Raw genomic sequence first — 19,565 nt, 5'->3', positions numbered from 1 at the left:
TAATTATGACACTGACTCTAAATTACTAAATAAAATCGACCTCATCATTCAGGCATGGATGGCCACACATGGCCTTTGCCTCAATGATGAGAAGACAGAACTCCTATTAACCGGCACACAAGCCAAACTAAACAAACTTGATACCACCTTCAACTCCTACTGCATTGACGGCATTAACATCCTGGTCTCCGAAGTTGTCAAGACCTTAGGCGTCTACCTTGACTCCTCCCTAACGCTGACGAAACAAGTGAATGCAGTAGCCTCTGCCACAGCCTATGCTTGTAAATTAGTAAACGCCTGGAGAGTATTTCTCTCCCTCACAAGCTGTTCCACCTTAGCTAGAGTGTCGATACTATCCAAATTGGATTATTGTAACACACTTTACCTTGGAACTAGCAAAAGAAATCTAAACAAACTTCAGGTCCTCCAAAACAATGCTATCAGAGCAGCCCTTAACATACCCCGATCCCACCACATCTCTGAAACGAGGTGTAACGCCGGCTGGCTGTCCATCAATAACAGAATTTCTCTGAAAACACTAACTCTTACTTATAAGTGCCCTATAAAGTCAGCACCAAACTACTTGGTCTGCAAATTTACCAATCGACCTGGCCCACTAGATCTGCCCAACTACATTGCCTTCAAGTACCTAGATATAACTGCCAGAAATCTGGAGGCACCAGCTTCTCTGTATTAGCCTCCAAACTTTGGAACGATATACCTACTGCCATAAGAACTGTACATACTCGCCCCCAATACAGGAGAGCGTTAAAAAATGGCTTGCCACCCGTGAAACCAACTAAATACAAAGGTTCCACTTGTCACTTCCCTGCCTGCTTGTACATAATGTCTTGTATTATTTCCTGCCCTTGTAAAATGCCTATGTTGTAAATTGTGTCTCAATGTTTCTTAACTAATTTCCTTGTAACCTGCATCTATATCTTGTACAAATGTAACTGGATTAATGCGCCCAGATACCTGAGGGTTTGGCGCTCTATACAAATAAACAAACAAACAAACAAACTTGGCTTTGGGCTTCAAGTGGATCCTCATGACAGGGACAAGAACATCGAGAGTATCAGAGATAGCAGAGTGGAGCTTGGAAAGGGCAGTGTCAGGAGGAGAGTCAGCCAAAGGTGGAGGAAGGGGGATAAAGTTGCAGAGAAAGCCTCACCTGACACACACTTCATGGACCGGATGACCGAGAAGGTAGGTGGCAATGCTGGAGAAGGCTTGGCCTGCTGGGTAGAGAGGGCGAGATGGGAGGAAAGGAGAAAGTGATCGCTCCAGGAGCGAGGAGGGATGAGGGGGTTAGAGAGGGCGAGGTCAGAGGAGATGAGAACATCAAGAGTGTGCCCTGCCGAGTGAGTCGGGCCAGAGGGAAGAATAGAGAGAGAGAGAATTGCAGAGGTTGCGAAAGAGTCCAGAGGAGGGACAGGAAGCATCCAGGTGGATATTGAGTCCCCCAAGGAGGAGAAGTTGAGTGGTCGAGGCCAAGAGGGAGGAGGAGAGGGCGGCCCACTCAGAGAGGAAAGAGGTAGTCGGACCAGGTGGTCGATAGATGATAGCAATGGTGAGAGAGTGGCTGGGAGAGAGAGAAAGCCTACAGACAAGGCATTCGAAGGAGGAGTAGGCCTGCATAGGAATCACAGAGGTAGGAAGCCACTCAGCGAAGATCATGGCTACACCCCCACCGGGACAGTTGGATCTGGGCACGGAGAGGTTCTTGTAGCCATCAGGGAGGAGAATGTCAAAACTCATTACAGAGCTGGCCATGAACCATGTCTCGGTAAGACCAAGGATCTCAAGGTCTAGTTCTTTGAGGAGGTAGCAGATGTCAGAGGAGTGTTTGACAGCGGAGCGAGAGTTGAGAGTGGCAATATAGAGAAGGTTGCTAGCCTAGAAAGACTTCCGGGGAAGGGTACAAATCAGAGGTATGCTCTGAAGAGGTGTAAAAGGAGCCTGTGGGGGCAGCAGAGGAAGGAGGAGGAGGCGAGGTAGCCAAGGAGGGGGCAGAGGTGGGAGGCAAGGAAGACAGAGTGGAGAGAGAGGGCACAGCTGGAGAAGGAAGGAAGTTGATGAGGCACAGGAAACATTTATCAAGGAGGAGAAGGTTGATCTGAGGGCCTTGGACCAGGACGGTGCCATTCTGGTAGACATTAATGGATGGAAATAGAAGCTGGGCATGCAGTTCCTGAACTATGGTAACGCATGCTCACACTCCCCATGTATTCTCAGAAGCAATGATACTTTGCAAGGCCAAGTTCAAAGACAATTTTTGTGGCAGATGGCATGGGTGATGAGGGACGTTGGGCTAATTGGGTGCGGAAGTAAAGTCATGTCCACCTCCTGGCACCTGGGGTATGAGCTTACATGCTGCTAGTGAGCTGAATGTTCCAGAAGGGCATGAGTGTGCCAACCAATTGTAGAAGGCCATATAACGAAGGGCCTTATAGTTTGAGAGACAATGATGTACCATGTATCTAACAGCTGTTGAAGATGACTTGCACTAGGGGTGGGCATGAGTTGTCCACCTGAAAGTAGAGACCCAATCACAACCCAGTCCCTTATGGAAAGTATACTTAGATGTTCCTTTTAAGTGTATCACAACCCCCCATAGGTTTTGCTTATTTGCCACGTAGTATGACATCACGTATGATGACTTTTTACTATATAAGTGTAATTTTGTATGAAATGCTTCAAAAGAGAATGCTGTGCGACGTCTGTTGATGTTCGTTGTAACTCCCTGTTTTAGATCATTGATATTAAAACAGTAAAATGTCTTTGCCATCTTCCTGAGTTGGTTCAATTATTTGGTGTAAAGAGTTACTCTGCATCCCATCCACTGCATGACACGCTGCCCGCCTAGGCCATGAGCTTCACGCTTCTAATTGAATAGCCATGGACCGCCCGTGATTTGACTCAGACTATTTTCACCCCACTTTTTCTCTCAGTTCAGTGCCATGATGCCTGCGGGCTCTGGCGCTATATAAACGGAAAAATAAATAAAAGGAGAGGCCAACATCTCTATCATAGGAATACCCCCTCACCCTTTATTGTTTATGCCATCCTGGTCATTTTTAGAGAGACCAATGCAAAGGAAGGAGTCCCATTATGTTTGTTGTATATAAAGCCACTAGGCCTTATAGGCGCTTATCCCAACCCATTTCTATTTGTGAACTGGAGCCAAACAAGCGCGCCGGGTGCTATATTGCAGAGACTGTGAAATGGACAACAGAACATGAGGGGGACCAGTAGCCATATTATTAGGAACCTTGTCACTTTATAATTACCCCATACTAACACTATTTGCGTATATTGTTCTCAGATAAGTGTATTCTGTTTTGTTGTAGAAAGACTCCTTTACCTCATAGGAGTTCCTGCCAATCACACTGCGACAAAGGTAAATAAAGTCTTTAAAATGTACTTCTGAGTCATGTGTTTGTTTGTATCTGCCACAATAATTCATAATAGCATAATGAAATGTAGCATAATACAATATGACGTATATCTTACTATAACATAACATATAGTTTATTAGCATAAGATGGCATAGCATTAAATAGCACCAGGGGTGGGTGCTGCAGCCAATCAGCATGCTTGGATCACAGGCTGAATCCCGAGATCCAAGTCCACGTTCTGACCAAGCTCAGAGCTGTGAGCGCCTGGCCCCACCATTTTCCCCCAACCTCCACCTCACTCCGGCCTCCGCTCCTTCACTCCTCACCCCTGCCCAGCCCACCAACCTGATTGCTCTGGCATCAGCAACACCTGGATTGCAGCTTCCGCATCCTTGGCTGCCATGGAAAGGGAAGAGGGGCTCTGCATGGAGCCCGTCTTCCATGTCCATGGCACCCATCTTAGGCGAGTATTTTTGGGAATTAACGGGACGCTGCGAGAGTGCACCGGTTCAGTCAAACAAATAGATTGGCATCAGCACCCCAGATTAAAAACCTGGGGTTCCCTTGCCGATGTGCCAGATCGGGTGGTAAGGGCACTGGGACCCATCATTAAGTCCCTAGCTCTGCTCGGTTGTTATTGCTATAATAAATAGCATAACCTGTGATGGCATAAGATAACATCATTGTATAACATAACATAAATGCTTAGCATAACATAATATTTTGCAGGATAGTGTACCAAACCATAGCATAACATGTTGGCATATAACATATATCTTAGCCTAACATAACATATCATAAGATATAAAATAAGAAGGCTTAGTTCATCATGGCATCATTTAGAACTGGTTGAGGTAAAAAAAAGACAAGAGGGCAGATTAGCTGTCGCAGGTACAGATGGTGGGGTGCCCCTGGATACGGGTTGGGCAAAGAAAGCAGCAGATGACAACACCATGTAAAGCGGACCTGCAACCAACTGTTCAGAGTGGTTTTGCAGCTTGGTGCCTACGACTTTGGGTCAAAGCGGGACGATTAATTCTGGGTAATTCAGTCAATGTAGGATCAATTTGCACTCTCTTAGCACCTGTCTTTGAATCCCTTCCATCTTGTTACCTTCGGTGTTGATGCACATTGAGAGGTCAGGTGATTCCATTCTGCGAAACTGGGCTGGTGATGCTGTGCCACATGGCTGAAGTTCTCCTGCCTGATGTGAAGACAGTCCGTGCTTCCGTGCTGGCTCACAACTGCACAGGGAGAAAAAAATCATACTGAGCAAGACAGCGTGGTCTTCTCCCCTGGCAACATATCATCCAGGGACCGATGACTCAAATATCACCACACAAAGAAAGTAAGGCAGGAGGAGGCCATACATTGCCGCAACTGGGCTGTAATAAACGGTAGAAGGTGGTAAGCATGCTGAAGTAGAGTTTCTGAAAAACAAGTGAAAAAATTAAATGAAGGTGCAGGCGTTCTTGATAACAAATTCACTCTATTTAGTGAATGGGAATGTATGGTCCTGTTCTAGTAATTCTAACATCTGAGAACACAAGTGATAACTAACTACTGGTTGAGGCTTTGTCATCGACAGACAAGAAGGTGGCATGCTCGGAACGACACAAGAAACTGCTAGGAAAAATCCCGACTGAATGCTGCCGCACTGACACCCTTTACAGACCTGGGTCCTCATACGTCCAAGAACATATACATGCACAGCTGCAGTACGACTGAGCACAACGCAGCAACACAGAAGCACACCATTGACATCCATTGGTGCACAAAGTACTTGTCAGAGGAAGCTCCTTTTCACCCCTTCATGAATACATCTCAAAATGCTAAGGAAACAAAGCCTTAGCACAGCCATACAAAATCGATGGCATGCCACATAAAATCACTAGAAGCGTGTAGCCGCTAGAATCTGCACATGAAATGGGGAGCATTGTCACCCTGAACATAACATTTAACTCTCTGGCACATGTGGGAGTAATGAATTTACCTCTAACAAACAAACAAGAGAGAACACCACCTACAACACAACAAGCCCCACAAGATGCCTTGGCAGAACTTCTAACTTTCACTGTCACCTCTTGCTCACACCTAGTGGCCATGGGAGACTTTTGCCACTGGGTAGAACACAGGGATTTATGGGCGAGCACACCGTTTCTAGCTGATCTATCTAACCCTATACTAACCATCTAATTCTCAAGCCTACCCAATTTCTGCCGTTCAGACATTGTATGTGATATAACACAGGCAATTTCTTTGGTTCAATGCAGCAGCTGGCAAAAAGGTTTCTGGAAAGTGGCACGAGGGCTGTCCCTCTCGCTCCTGTCTGCCTTGGGACACTTACCCAAGCAGTGGTCTTAGTGGGCGGGAGCAGTTGGGAGCGGTGCTCCTCTATGTTCTTTATTTAAGTCTTACTGTTCCTATACTTTTATTTTAAAAAGAAACGTTCTGGAATAGTTTTGTTTTAAAAATAGTGTAGGAAGAAGTTGAAACGTGCACTTCAGTGCACTGCACTGAATATTCCCTCAAACAGCAGATGGGTTTGTTTGGGGGTGGATTGTGTGTGGGAGGGGTTGTGAGACTAGGGTTTGTGGGGAGCTTTGGCAGGCCACCAGTGAACGTGTCCCACTACTTCTTTTCGTACACTTTGACCACTGTGCCCAAGCGTCCATAAGTTCTGGTTAGTAATAACGAACTGTCGTCCCTACTATCTAATCACTGGTCTTAGGCTTCAATTGTTTCCCTGATTGCAGGCTCACTGACTCCTTCAAGGGCTTCCTAGCTGTCTCTCCTTTAGCCCCAGTGAGTGTTCTACAGAGAGTGGGGGAACAGTGCCTGCAGTTGCTCTTTTGGATCCGCCTAAGGCCAGTCATGCTCACTCTCATCTTACCCTTCTACTCTACCTCCTCCTCTTGGCTCCTCCCCACCTTCCTTCTGTCCAGAATGGTTCGCTCTGCCTTCCTCTTGCCTCCACCCTTTGATTTCACTACTACTTCTCTTACTCCCCTCCTACTGCTCCTACAAACCTACTCCTCTTCTCCTATTACTCTGCCTGCACAGCACTACCACTTCCCCTCGCCTCCTCTCACTAGTGCCAATACTACCACTCTCCTCCCACTACTACTACTCCAATGCTACTACTCCTACACCCACACAACTACAACCACTCCTACCACATTACTACTACTCCTATCACTCCTTCCACTTTCTACAACACCACTCTCCTTTCACACAAACACACCACTACCCAGACACAATTTACACTATTTTAAACTTTAAACTTATTCCATTAACTACCTAGACACACTCACTCACACTGCAGACCCCCTTCCATTCGCCCCCCAAAACCTTACTCACCCCAACAAGCTGTGCCACATGCTGTCTCTTTTGTGGTCTCTTGGTCCAGTTCTGCCTCCATTTTTCAATCTCACACAAATGATCCTATCTTCTCTTGTCTCTCATCCGGTCTTATATGCTCCGCACCTCCCTGGGATTGGTTTTCTCTGCCAACGAATCTGGACTTCCTCTCCAGTCCGGGATGTGTCTAAGTGGGAAAAAGGTTCATATAGGGGCTTAGTTCCGGTTTCCTTCCTTGGACCTTTTGGATACCGGGTAATAGCTCCTTCCTTGTTGCCATCCATGTCCAGGAAGGCACATCGGGTCCATCTCTTCTTTCCCTTCTCCCTCGCCTTTGAGACCTGCTCCAGTCCAAAGTGGAGGCGATGCAGTCTGGAACACCGTTGGGCTGGGACACGGCAACCTCTTTCATCATCCATTGGTAGTCTGCACCTCCACATACATACTAAGGCCGCTGCCTCTGGCCTCACCATAATCTCTGGGCGGCATTCTCCAGGAACATGTCGGCTAATATCGGCAGATTATGGTGCCTCCTACTTCCACTGCCATCTCTGGGTCGCTCTGGGGATTTCCTGCATGGTCTTCCTGGTCACATTTCTAATGACTTCCCCAGGCAGACGAGGAGCCGGATCGTCAGGTTTGGAGGAGGGTGAAGAAGGAAAATCGAGATTAAACTCCTGCCCCCTCACTGCAGGCACATCAACAGACAGAACAGCAGGAAGAATAAGGAGCACACTCATCATTTCCACCAGGCCCCAGTAAGCCCATGGGTGACACATATGCTGAAAGACACCCACTTCACCAACACTGCAACCTACATGCTACATTAGCCTGAATGCAGCAATACCAGAATCTACAAAACAGAAGAATTCCTGTTTAAAGGCTTGCAGATGCTCATATGAATTAACCTAATCAAATGGCACAGTCACTGAACACCAGCCGCAGTGGGGATTCGTGCTGACTTCAGCAATGCGCCTCGCAAACCCAGGAGCAGCTCAAGGCCTTACAGTAAGATAAGATTCCTTTCTTTGAACAACAGTGAACTCTGGCAGACAAGCATTTTTAATTCTTCACAAATACGAGTAAGTCAGAGCAGAACACCCAGGGCCCAGTGTTTTTTTCTCTGGGAACGAAAGACATTTTGGCAAGACTCACAAATCATTTGAAACATAATTGCAACAAGAATGGCTCAGCTCTGGCCAATGAACGCTGAAGTCCCAGGGGCGAAAAGGCTGTTCAGCTAAAACTAATGGGAACAAATTCACAATGCAACAGTTTTAGAATTAGGTAATGGGGGAGGAGCAGTTAAGCCAGCCCACTGACACCAAGGTCCAAATATACAATGATCAGGCTTCCTATAAGAGCCCTATAGGTTAGCTATCACTTAGCAACCAATCTCAGGATGAGATAGGTTTCTGGGAGCTGGTCCAATTTTGTGATGTCAGCCTGCAGTGTGTTACAAAGCTGGCTTGCAAGCCAGCCCCGGGGGAGACGGTGCCTGGATTTTCGCTGTGCATGAAGTCCTCTGTGGGTTTTTTTGCTGCCCAGAAATAAACACAGTTTGGAACATGTTGCTGCTTGCTCGGAACTCTGCCGCATTTCTTTGAGCAAAATGGGAGGTGTTGGGGCCTCCCATAGCTGGGACCCCCAGAAGCCCTGGTGGGGGTCCAACTTCTCCCCAACAAGTGGGTTGAGGGTCTCCACACCCCAACCCCCTCTTTCAAATCCACACAAGTAGCCCTCCCCTGTGCAGTACCACAGTGCTCTGTACTATCCTCACTTGTCTTCAACCTATACCTCAGACTCCACTGACAGGTCTCATCAGATCCTCCAACCTCTACTTTTTTACATACTCCAGCAACACCCAGATATTATTGTAAAGAAACAACGACCTGAAATAATAGCAAACAATCACAACTGGAAAACAAAAGTTAGTAAAAGGATGCTGTGACGAATCAAGAGTATTCGCCCCTTCTTCTCAGGGGCGAAGTGGTCAAGGTCACTGGTCGAAGTGGGCAGAAGCGGTTGGGAGCGGTGCTCCTCTACTTTTTTTCAAAAATGTTTCACTGTTCCTACACTTTATTTTGAAAAGAAACCAATGGCTTAGTTTTAAAATAAAAGTGTAGGATGAAGTTGAAACTTGCACTTCAGTGCACTGCATTGAACAGTCCCTGAAGCAGTAGGTGTGTTTTTTTGGGGGTTTGGATTGCGCGTGAGAGGGGGCGTGGCAATGGGGTTTGTGGGGAGCGGGGCAGGCCAGCAGGGAACATAGTTCCACTACTTTGCGTACACTTCGGCCAATGGTCAAGGCAAGTGGGACCACACTGGGAGTGACTCCCTTCTAGGGGACAAGGACTCTCATTCCCATTCAAAACTCCACAGACAAGCAACAATATCTGCTTATAAGGGATTGCCTTTAATACCAAGTAATGTGCCTTCCTTTCTATTGACTGCAGGCAACAAAGCATCAAATATGAAACATGAAGGAAAACGGAACTCACCTTTAAACTTCAATGTGTATGCAACTAGTATGAATCAATCGCGACGAGAGAGAGAGAGAGAGAGAGAGAGAGAGAGAGAGCCATACACACAGGAAGCCATCTGACATGGCTATGCCTTGGCGGAGTGGAGCAGTGTGGAGCCAGGGAGCCGCGACTGTCAGCAAGGAAGAGAACGCAAGCAGAGAACACCTGAGACCTGATGTCACGAGTGTGGGTGAACTTGCTGTCAGGATGGAGTCAAGGAGACCTTCCTTTGTGGTAGCGTGACCACGGAAAATCTATGGTGGGCCCGGAGCCCGACCAATGACGCCAAACCCCAGAGAAACTAGTGGAACAAAACCTCCCTTTGGCAGTGCAAAGCTGAACAAGCAGGCTGAGCGAGACGTCTGGAGCGACTCCACGGTGGCGTTGATAAAGCGGAGGCAGAGCCACAAGGAAAACCCTCAATCCCGAAAGGCAGATCCCTTTAACCAAATCCAGTGGAATGAAGGTACCGGGATGAGAGAGAAAAGGGGAGGCAACCAGGACTACAAGTCATAAGCAAAAATAATTGCAATATTGAATGTGAGGCAGTGAGAATAAACAAACTTGTGTATTGGGAACCATCCACAAAGTTGCAAGTATCATATTTGCTGTGAAAACTGTAATGCATTAGGAAAAGACTCTGCAAATCACTTCAAATTAAGTTCAAGCACCAACCACAGGATTATAAAAAAAGCCAGGAAAGGGGGAGACCAGTGGAGAGGCCCCAGGGGTTGTGGTACCACACCATTGAAAGAGACAATAAAACCCCCAAGGGGGACAAACCTCAATACGATATATCAGGAGTAAAAATAAGAGGAAGAGTTACAAATGATTATATACAGAAAGATAATCAGAAGGACATTAAAGTTATAAACGGATCTTGCAAACCCCAGGAGAACGGACAGAGAGATGTGTACCATAAACTAAAGGAGTCTATGAGAGACATTCAGCGAGGCCGGACCAATATTACCCATTGACTTGTTTCCAAATACTGAGATAACCAAAACTTGTGTGTAGAGATCCCCGCGACAGTAGGCCAAAGGGAATGTGCCAGAGGTTATATAGGCCGGCAATCTTTAGTTAGCACGTTTAGTGGTAGGGCCAGATAGGAATAGATGAATGGACTGTGGACATTTCTTTTGGACTTCCGAGAGTAGACAAGCACCCTTATTTAGTATTGTTAGGTAGGGGCCATTCCCATAGCAATAGGGCCAGATAGGCAGTTATTTCTTATTTAAAATAAAATAGCTTTACAATGTCTAACGGGTGTCTGACTCCTTCTTTTGGTCCGCCACAAGGCACACAGATTAAAATTCACCCTCACAAAAATAGAGATCATCCCATTCAACATCGGAACATCACCATGGAACTCACAAATGAGCTTACTTGGCTGGTGCTGTATGGCTCAAATGAACAATATTGGTAGCCAAGTACCCTATGTAATATATGTGCATTGTGAACTGAGCATGTGGAAAGCCATCTTTACCCAATGACCCAGTTAAATTCTATAGTGGGCCTAGATTGAAGGGAATGATTAATCTCACATCCCAAATATATATGACTGATCATATCAGTATATATGCTTCAATTTTACAAGAATTGTAATGCTAGTGTGAGTAGGAAGCCCGCTGTGCATTATGTACAAGCATAGATCCCCTTTATCACAGAAATATTTGTCACATATAACGATTAGTGGTCATTCATTTGTACCCAAAATACTCTTTATTTTTGTACAAAACAGGCTGGAAGGAGACCGCCAGGGGGCGCCGAGATGTGCTGACGCACCCCAGCCTTCCTCTCCTTGGGGCGCGGTTAATTGGGAGTTGAGCACCCCCAAATTCCCAATCGAGGAAGCTGTCCCCCCCTCCCCCCGAGACATTGTGTGAACCCCCCCGTAGACCTTTGGGGCGAAATCCCGACCTCTGGAGGCGGCGTGGAGGGGGGAAACCGCCCTGGGGGCTCCTGGCGGGGCTGAGTGAGCAGCGGATCCCATTGGCTGCTCCACGGCAGTGCGGCCTCTTCGGCGGTGGGGGAGGGGCAAGGAGGCTGCCCGTGGAGTGTGAGCTCTGCCTCCTAGCGGAGCTCTCAACCAGAGTGCGGCGGAATACATTGCCCATCACCAGGCTGGAGCTGTGGAACCCCCGGGATAGAGCGGGAGGAATCGTGTACCTGGCGGAGTTGAGTACCTGGCGATCCCAGGGGTCCTGCCTGCGGACGCGAGTCTCTCTGGAGCAGGTGTGGGTCTCCCTGGCCGGCTCCTCAGTGAAGTGCGTGCTCTCTGGGTTACTCAGGCCGGATCTGGAAGAATCCGCACAGGAGCCGCGTGTCCACTGCGGCAGCGACTTCTGGATCTGACTACCCTACCCTACGGTGAGAAGGCACGCTGACATCAGGGCTGCACTTCGGCGTCCCCAGCTCGGGCGGAAGGGCTTCCTGTTTACGCTTGGCGCCCGCACTCGATTTCTGTCCTGCTGCCCGGGGGTCTGCTGGAGGGAGCACGCTGTGAGGCTTGGCAGCGCTAGTCCCTGGGTTCTGGGGCACCCGCTGTGGTTGGTGTTGTGGAGCTGTGACTCTGCTCAATTGTTGATGGACTGTTGCCGCCTCTGCAAATATACACTCCCAGTGACATAAAAATGTCTCGCCTTGGCTAAGGCAGATCTACTTTGGCAGTAGAGCTGGAACGAGGGCTGGGCAACCGGGGTGTGACTCTGCTACTGGCTGGACGAGAGCAGTTGGGTGAAGGGGTTGGGGGATAGCCCTGGGGCCGGACTGTAGCAGGGGTGCTGCTGAATAGCCCCACAATATTGTCTCAGCCCTTCTGCAGTAGGGGGGTGAACTGGGCTTTGAGGGGCTTGCCCCAGACCCCATGAATGTGTGGTGAGGGTCCCTGGGCTGTCATCATAGCCCTCACCTGGCGGCTCCCTTTGAGGCCTCTGCGTCTGGGCTGACCCTCTTCGTGTTGGTACAGATTTCCTATTGAGTGACATATTAGAGGGTCCAGCCTGAGATCAGGAGAGTGGTGTAAGTCCATGAGCTGGTCAGAAACCTTGGAGAAGTTTCACCTTTTACCCCCCGACCCGCCACCCCACTCTGCAATGGCATCCTCTGCTCACCCGGAAGTGGCGGACGCTAATTCTGTCACCAAGGACATGACCGCCCTCCTGCAGGAAATTCGGGGCTTCAGAGCGGATATTGCAATGCGGCTGGACATGCTTGATAAAAAGGTTGTCACTATTGATGACAGGGTCCAAGCATTGGAAGCTAACACGACCTCGATGGACATCCTGGAGGCTCAGTTCGACTCGCGTCTGGCGGAGCTAGAGAGAAGAGGAGAAGTGTGCCCTGAAAATTGACGATTTGGAGAATAGGGAGCGCTGATGCAACCTACGATTTCTGGGCCTTCCGGAACATGAGGGGGAATCGCAGTTGGACATTGCCAGGGCTGTTAAGGCAGATTTGAGGTTGCTCTTTGATGACTCCAACACGAATGAACCAACTATCGATAGGGCGCACAGGGCTGGCACGTCTAGCAAAGGCCCTAGGTCGATTCTTGTGCGGGTCCACTATTTTTCAGAGAAAAGTAAAAGTCTTGAGTTGGCACGCAGAAAGGGCCCAGTGGAGTGGGAGGGGGCAAGGGTCTCTGTGTACCAGGACCTTTCCGCCTTCACTTTTGCAAGACATCAGCTGTGCTCTTCACTAACAAAAATGTTGCAAGCTAAAGGTGTGCGGTATCGGTGGGGGTACCCTTTCTCACTTTCTTTTGAGCTGGAGGGCTACAAGTGTGCAGTGGTTACTGAGGAGGATATCCGCAGGATGTCTGGCGAGCTTCTGGGTGACCCGACCATGGAAATTTCAGACCAGAATCGAGAGCGAGCCCCGTCCAGCCCTGCGGGATCCGGGGCTTCCAAGGAGAAATGGAAAGTCATAGGAAGTTCAGGAGGGTAGCCCCGGCTTCGCCAGGCTCCACTAATGTTTGAAGTTCATGTCTGACTCTTGTACTTGAGTTCATAAATGCCTTTAGAGGGGTGTGGGATCTTTTTTCAACTGTTTCTGACTGGTTGTCTTTGGGGTGCCCATGGAGGCTCCCATGGGGGATGCTGTCGATGGCTTCTTGACTGAATAGACCCCTTGGTCTGACGTTGGTTTCGGGAGGGGGTCTTGCTGATGCTTCTGAAGAATCTAAGTGCCCGGAGGGGGGAGACACTGGTGGCCTTGCCAAGTGGCAAGACGGAGTCGCTTGGTACTCAGGCATTCTGGGGATGGGATGGGGTGTTGGGGGTTTTTCATAATAGTTCGGTTTTAGCTATTCCAAGAGTTCTGGGATCAGTTGGAGTCTTGAGGGGCTCCGCGGGCTGGTATGAGGCTTTGAAACCACGTGGGAACAACGTCACTGAGAGCTCCCTGTTGGGGATTGTGAGCTTTAATACTCTCTTTGATGGATGATACACTTCAGTATTTGACGGTGGGGTCTCTAAATGTGCGAGGTCTGAACTCCCCCACTAAAAGGTTGTTAGTGGTGAAGGAATTCTCGAGGCTTCAGCTTCATTTCTTATTCTTACAAGAAACTCACTGTGCAGGGGCAAAGAACCAAAATGTAGGGTTAATTCTGTACAGCATGTATGTTCCTCTCCCTTCGCAACCAGAAAACGTGGGGTCGCCCTCTTGGTCTCTCCCAAAGCTCACTTTAAGCTGAAGGCCCAAAAGACCGACCCGGAGGGTCGATGTATTATGGTCAAAGGGGAGGTGAGGGGCAGGCTGTTCACCTCGGTGGTCACCTCGGTTGGTATATACACCCCAAACGAGGGGCAAGATAGCTTTTGGGAGGGGATGAAGGGGAAAATGATGGCGTTCACAGAAGGCATTCTTTTGGTGGGAGGGGACTTCAATATGGTCCTTTGCCCTGAAAGGGACCGGAAATCGTCCATAGCCTGCCCTAACTGGCGGTCTCAGAAAAAACTGGCAATCGCCTTCCAAGAGATTAATGGGGAACTAGGCCTGTGGGATACAGGTGCTCCAGAACAGGGATCCGTATTTTACTTATTATTCTAAACAGCATGCAGCATTCTCCCGCATTGATTACATCTTATTAGATACTTCCCTTACGGATGAGGTCTCAGAATCTGGGGTAGAAGTCATTCCGTGGTCGGACCATGATTTGGTTAAGATTAAAATTGGTATCCCCCCTCCTCTGGCTGGGTCCCAGTAGCGGTGTAACAACTTCCTGTTGCAGGATAAAGAAGTGAGACAAACGCTTTTAACCGCCATCAAAGATTATTTCCCAAATAATGACAATGGGGAGGTGGGTGTCATGGGGGTTTGGGACGCATTCAAGGCCACTATTAGGGGCACCCTCATTTAGGTGGGATCGAGGAAGAAGAGGGAAAGGGAACGGGAGGAGAAGCTCCTGAGAGAAAAGATTGCCGCTATTCAACCGGGGGAAAAATTGAAGACGCAGATGTTTCCGGGTAAATGGGAAGAGCTGCAGCAGCTGCGATCTAGACTGGCAGCTCTACTTGTAGGACAGACGGAAAGAAAGCTATCCTTTTTGAAACAGAAATATATGGAAAGAGGGGAAAAAGCAGATATGATACCGGCTTGGAAGCTTTGGGAACTTAGGAACAGTAGGAGAGTTAACTCAATACGCACTCCCGAGGGAGGGATGATCCTAAGGGACGGAGAGATAATTGAGCAATTTAGGCTATATTATGAGCACCTATACTCTTCGGAATATACAGGGGATGGGGCTGATGTTGACTGCTTCTTGGAGTCCCTACCCATTCCTGGTCTCCTTCCCGACAAATCAGACCTGCTTGAAGTATCTATCACTCCTCAAGAAATAATAGACACCATTTCCTCCCATTCGTCCCTAGTGGGGATCAGGTTGGTTTTATCCCTAGTCGTCAGGGGTCGGATAATGTGCAGAAGACCCTGGATCTCATGCATGAGGTTTCGAGGCAAGACGTGGAGGGTTACCTTATCTCGTTGGACTCAGAAAAGGCCTTTGACTGAGTCTAATGGCCTTATATGGGTAAGGTTCTCTGCAAAATGGGTTTGGGAGACAACTTTTTGGCACTGTACAACGGCCCTTTGACGCAGATATTGGTCAATGGGTGCACCTCATCATATATGACTTTATCCAGAGGCACCCGTCAGGGGTGCCCCTTGTCGCCTCTTATATGCCCTGGCGATGGAGCCCCTGGCCATTGCGATCAGAGGTGATCGGGAGATCGCTGGGGTTAGGTGCGGCGATTGTGTCTTCAAACTTTCGTTGTTTGCGGACGACATCTTGGCCTATCTCACGCACCTTCAGGTTTCCCTCCCCCGGTTGTTAGACCTCATAGGCCGCTTTGGCTCCTTATCGGGGCTTAAGGTGAATGCTTCCAAATTGTGCATAATGCTGATGGATACTAGGGATGGGGTACTTGAAGGGAGAACCGAAATACAGGGCATGAGAATAGAATGGGATGCCACTCCATATTTGGGCGTTGTTATCCCCAGGAAAATAACTCAACTCTTTCAAGTTAATTTTCCCACAATCTTGACCAAGATTAGTAGGGACCTTATACACTGGGCTCCTCTTACCCTCTCTTGGTTTGGGCGTATGGTCACGGTGAAAATGAACATCTTGCCTCGAATACTCTATCTGTTCTCGGCTCTCCCTGTTGTGATTCCGGAGGCCTTTTTTGAGGTTCTGCAATCTCGCATTCACAAGTTTATTTGGAACGGTAAAAAAAAAGGAATCAAAATAGCGACTTTAACCTTACCCAAGTCTTATGGTGGCTTTAGCCTCCCCGATTTTAGGCTGTACCATAAGGCAGCCAAGCTTCGAGTGATGTTGAAGCACATGAGAAATGAGTTGGGGACGTATTGGTCTTATATCGAGGACATCCACTCTCACCCGAAGAAAATCAGGGACCTGCTGTGGGCCCCTCCAAAATCTCTTCCAGCTCATCTCAAGTGTCATCCTACTCTTGCGGCTTTTTGGGGATCCTGGAAACAGGATAAGGCCAATAAGCAGCTTTCCTCTTGGCCTTCTCCCCTATCGTCCCTCTGGGCTCCCCCTTTCAGTCTGGGTTCTAAGGGCTTCTGCGACACCCAGGCGTGGTTTGATGGGTGTGATGCTGGAAATGCATCTGAGAGACAGGGCCTCTGAATCCTTGTCCTTTTTCTGTTTCTACCGTGTGTTCTGTCATGTTTTCTGCCCAGGAGTCCATGTGGGACTCCTGGCAGTGCAGCTCTCTCTTTTGGTTTGGTGAACAGACCCATGGGATACCCTTATGGCACCCATGGGTAGGGGTACAACCCTGTGCCCCTAGGGTATGTTTTTGGGCACCTGTGGGTGGCCCACAGAGCAGGGTATGGGCTGGTGGCAGCTCCATGCTGAATCTGCCAGGTGCTCTGAGTGTCCTTCATTTTGGGACACCCAGGCCCTGCCATTGGGATCAGTTGATTCCTGATAGAAACAAGATGGCCCCTGTGGCCTCTTGCTTTCTATTGCCTGTTGTCTTGTTTTTCCCAAAGTCCTGGGAAGCCCTGACTCTGTCCCTTCCCCCTGACTGGCTGTTGGGTGGAAGTTCCATATATGGTGTTGTTGTGAAGGCCCAGCTAGACTGACTGGAGCCTTCCCATTGACTGTATGTTGTGGGTACCTCCTGTGGGTGGGACCTGGGTGAATGGAGTGGGTGACCAATATGCACTCCTTGTTGTGGTTGTCTGGTTTCTGGCATGTGAGACAAAGACTGAGACAGCCCGGCCCGAAACTGGCCTGAATGCAGTGTGTAGTGTTGAATGGCTGGGTACTTGTCCCAATCCACATTCCTTGTTGTGAGTGTCTGAAAGGGAGGAGTGTGGCCTGAATGCACTGTGTGCCTGATTGGCTGACTGACTGCATGAATGCCCTGCAGTATGATTGGCTGCTGAGTGTGTGCCAGCAGCGTGGATGAGAGAGAGGATAGTATATCTGGGGACTTCGCACCACTGGAAAAGTGTTCAGAAGGGACCTTTGGTTGAGAAGCGACCATTGTGCTCCTAAAGCAGCCAGGGAGCTGAGTCTCCACTCTACGAGTAACTGGAACTGCTGATCCTCGACGTCCAGCTGGAAGAAGAAGACTTGCTGTGGCATTTGCTCCGACCGATCCGAAGGCTGACGAATTCGTCGAGGGCTGACCCGAGAGAGGACCTGGTAAGGCGCCCTCTTCCCGTGCTCCGAGGGACCATCGAGCACCGCTCCATCTTCGCCGAAGCGCCCTGGAAGACAGATCCTCGAAAGGCTGTCGACCCGAGACGGGACCGCCGAGGAGATCGAAGTGAAGCACCCGGACATCGACGCCGTCGAAGTCCATTGCCGTCGACCAGGGTTTGCAGGTTTGTGGAACCGCTGGAGGCCCGTCGAAGTTGTGTTGCCCAGCCGTGGGAACCACTTGACGCCGTGCCGCCGACGACCGGAGCCGTCCGCTCCTTTGCCTAAGAACATCCAATCGAAGGACTCTCTCGACCGCTTCGTCGACCTCTTATCCTGCCGGAGAAAGTCGAGGACGACCAACGCGCCGAGGAGAAACCTGCCGGTGGGTTTCCCACCACCCGACGACCTCAAAGACTCGGACGACTCGACGCCCTTGCTGGGCTCCCGTCTCTACAATCTTTGCGGTCCAGAACTATTGTCATCGAGGTGCCCCGCACACCTCCGCCTTGCAGGACGCCGACGCCCCGACGCCGACGAGCACCGCTCGGACGAAGCTGCCGCCTCTTCGACATCGTTCTACCTCGTTTGTCGACGGATGTTCGACGCCCCGTGCCTCCCGCTTGAAAGGGAAGGCATTCAAGAAGGGCCGTCGATTCCCCGTCGCCGAACAGCGAGTCCCTCGGCGTTTGTCGACGCCTTTTCGAGGAACTCGACTCCACCAGGTACATTGGGGGGGTAAAAACATTATAGGGGAAAATAAGACTTGCAGAGCAATATATGGACTGGGCTTGTGCTATATCTTTCTTTACAGGTTGCCCAGGTGGGGGGATCTCCACACAGAACTGTGCCTAGTGGTAGGGGTCAGTATTCTGCCTATTGCTCAACCATCTTATTTTCTCTCCTCTCTCTATTGCTGGTTTCACTCCATTGGTCTGTGTGATATTGTACAGTATTGTTCATGCACTTCAATGAGATCTAGGGTGGTACCACTTTAGAATTGTAAATATTTGTCATTGTAGATTTTGCCAGAGTACAAAGTGAGTTATCATGATGAATGTACATAACCTTAACTTTTGATTATATAAAGACTGTGTTCTAACCAATACACAGTGTGGATATTCCTTTGTGGGGGCTTGGGGATACACTGTACTTAAGAACCAGCCTGCATCACCTCCTGAGAAGCTAGGCCTTGATTGCTCGACCATTGCTACCGAATAGAGAATCTTGGCTGGGGTCTCCTGTGCCTCCCCTCCACCATATAGGGAGCGGAAGTACAGACACCCCCCACCGGTCGTTAAGATCCGTTCTCTCACAATGGGGCCTTAGAGAGAGCAGCTCAATTCTTCCATCAGGGTTCTTTTATTGAATATGATCAACTGTCTGAGGCATTGGGAATCAACTCGCTCTCCGTCTGAGTATTTACACCTGAAAGGCATTCTGACACACTCTCGGTGGGTATCCGACTTGACCCGTCCTCTCTCCCTCTTTGAAAATGTTCTAGTTCAATCCCCGTACAGGCAGGGTTCCCTTTCCAAGATTTACAATTTATTGGTCACGGTGGACTTGAAAGTTAGGCAGCCCTTTAAACAGATTTGGGAAGGGAGACTGGGTATGGCTTTGGAGGACACAACATGGAGGGCAATTTTCAAAACCATTTCTCTGGGGCGCTATACACCTCGGCCATGGAACACAGCTTTGAGGTCCTCCACTCTTGGCATCGCCCCCCGGTTTCTCTGTCCAAAATGTTCAAAAAGGTATCCCCACTGTGCCCTAGGATGTGCTCACAATGCAGCACTTGGTATCATATGTCGTGGGAATGTCCTGTGATTCAAGTGTACTGTTCTGAACTGCTTAGCTGGATCAAAGATATTGCGGGCTCTTGTCCGTCCCTACTCCCTCTGGAAATCCTTTTGGGCATCCCCATGCCAGGCGCCGAGATGAATGGTTTCCCGAAAGTTGTGGGGGCAATGTTGAGAGCGGGGAGACTGGCATTGGTGGAAAAATGGAAAAGCCCCTCACCCTTTCGAAAGCAGAATGGCTTCAGAAGTTGAATGCTATCTTCATCTACAAGAAGCTGTCGGCCATAACTAATGACTC

This window comes from Ambystoma mexicanum, chromosome 12 (genome assembly GCF_040938575.1).
Source record: "Ambystoma mexicanum isolate Mex_15411 chromosome 12, UKY_AmexF1_1, whole genome shotgun sequence".
NCBI classification, from domain to species: Eukaryota; Metazoa; Chordata; class Amphibia; order Caudata; family Ambystomatidae; genus Ambystoma; species Ambystoma mexicanum.
The sequence above is the reverse complement of the archived record's forward strand: the minus strand, read 5'-3'. Positions refer to the sequence as shown.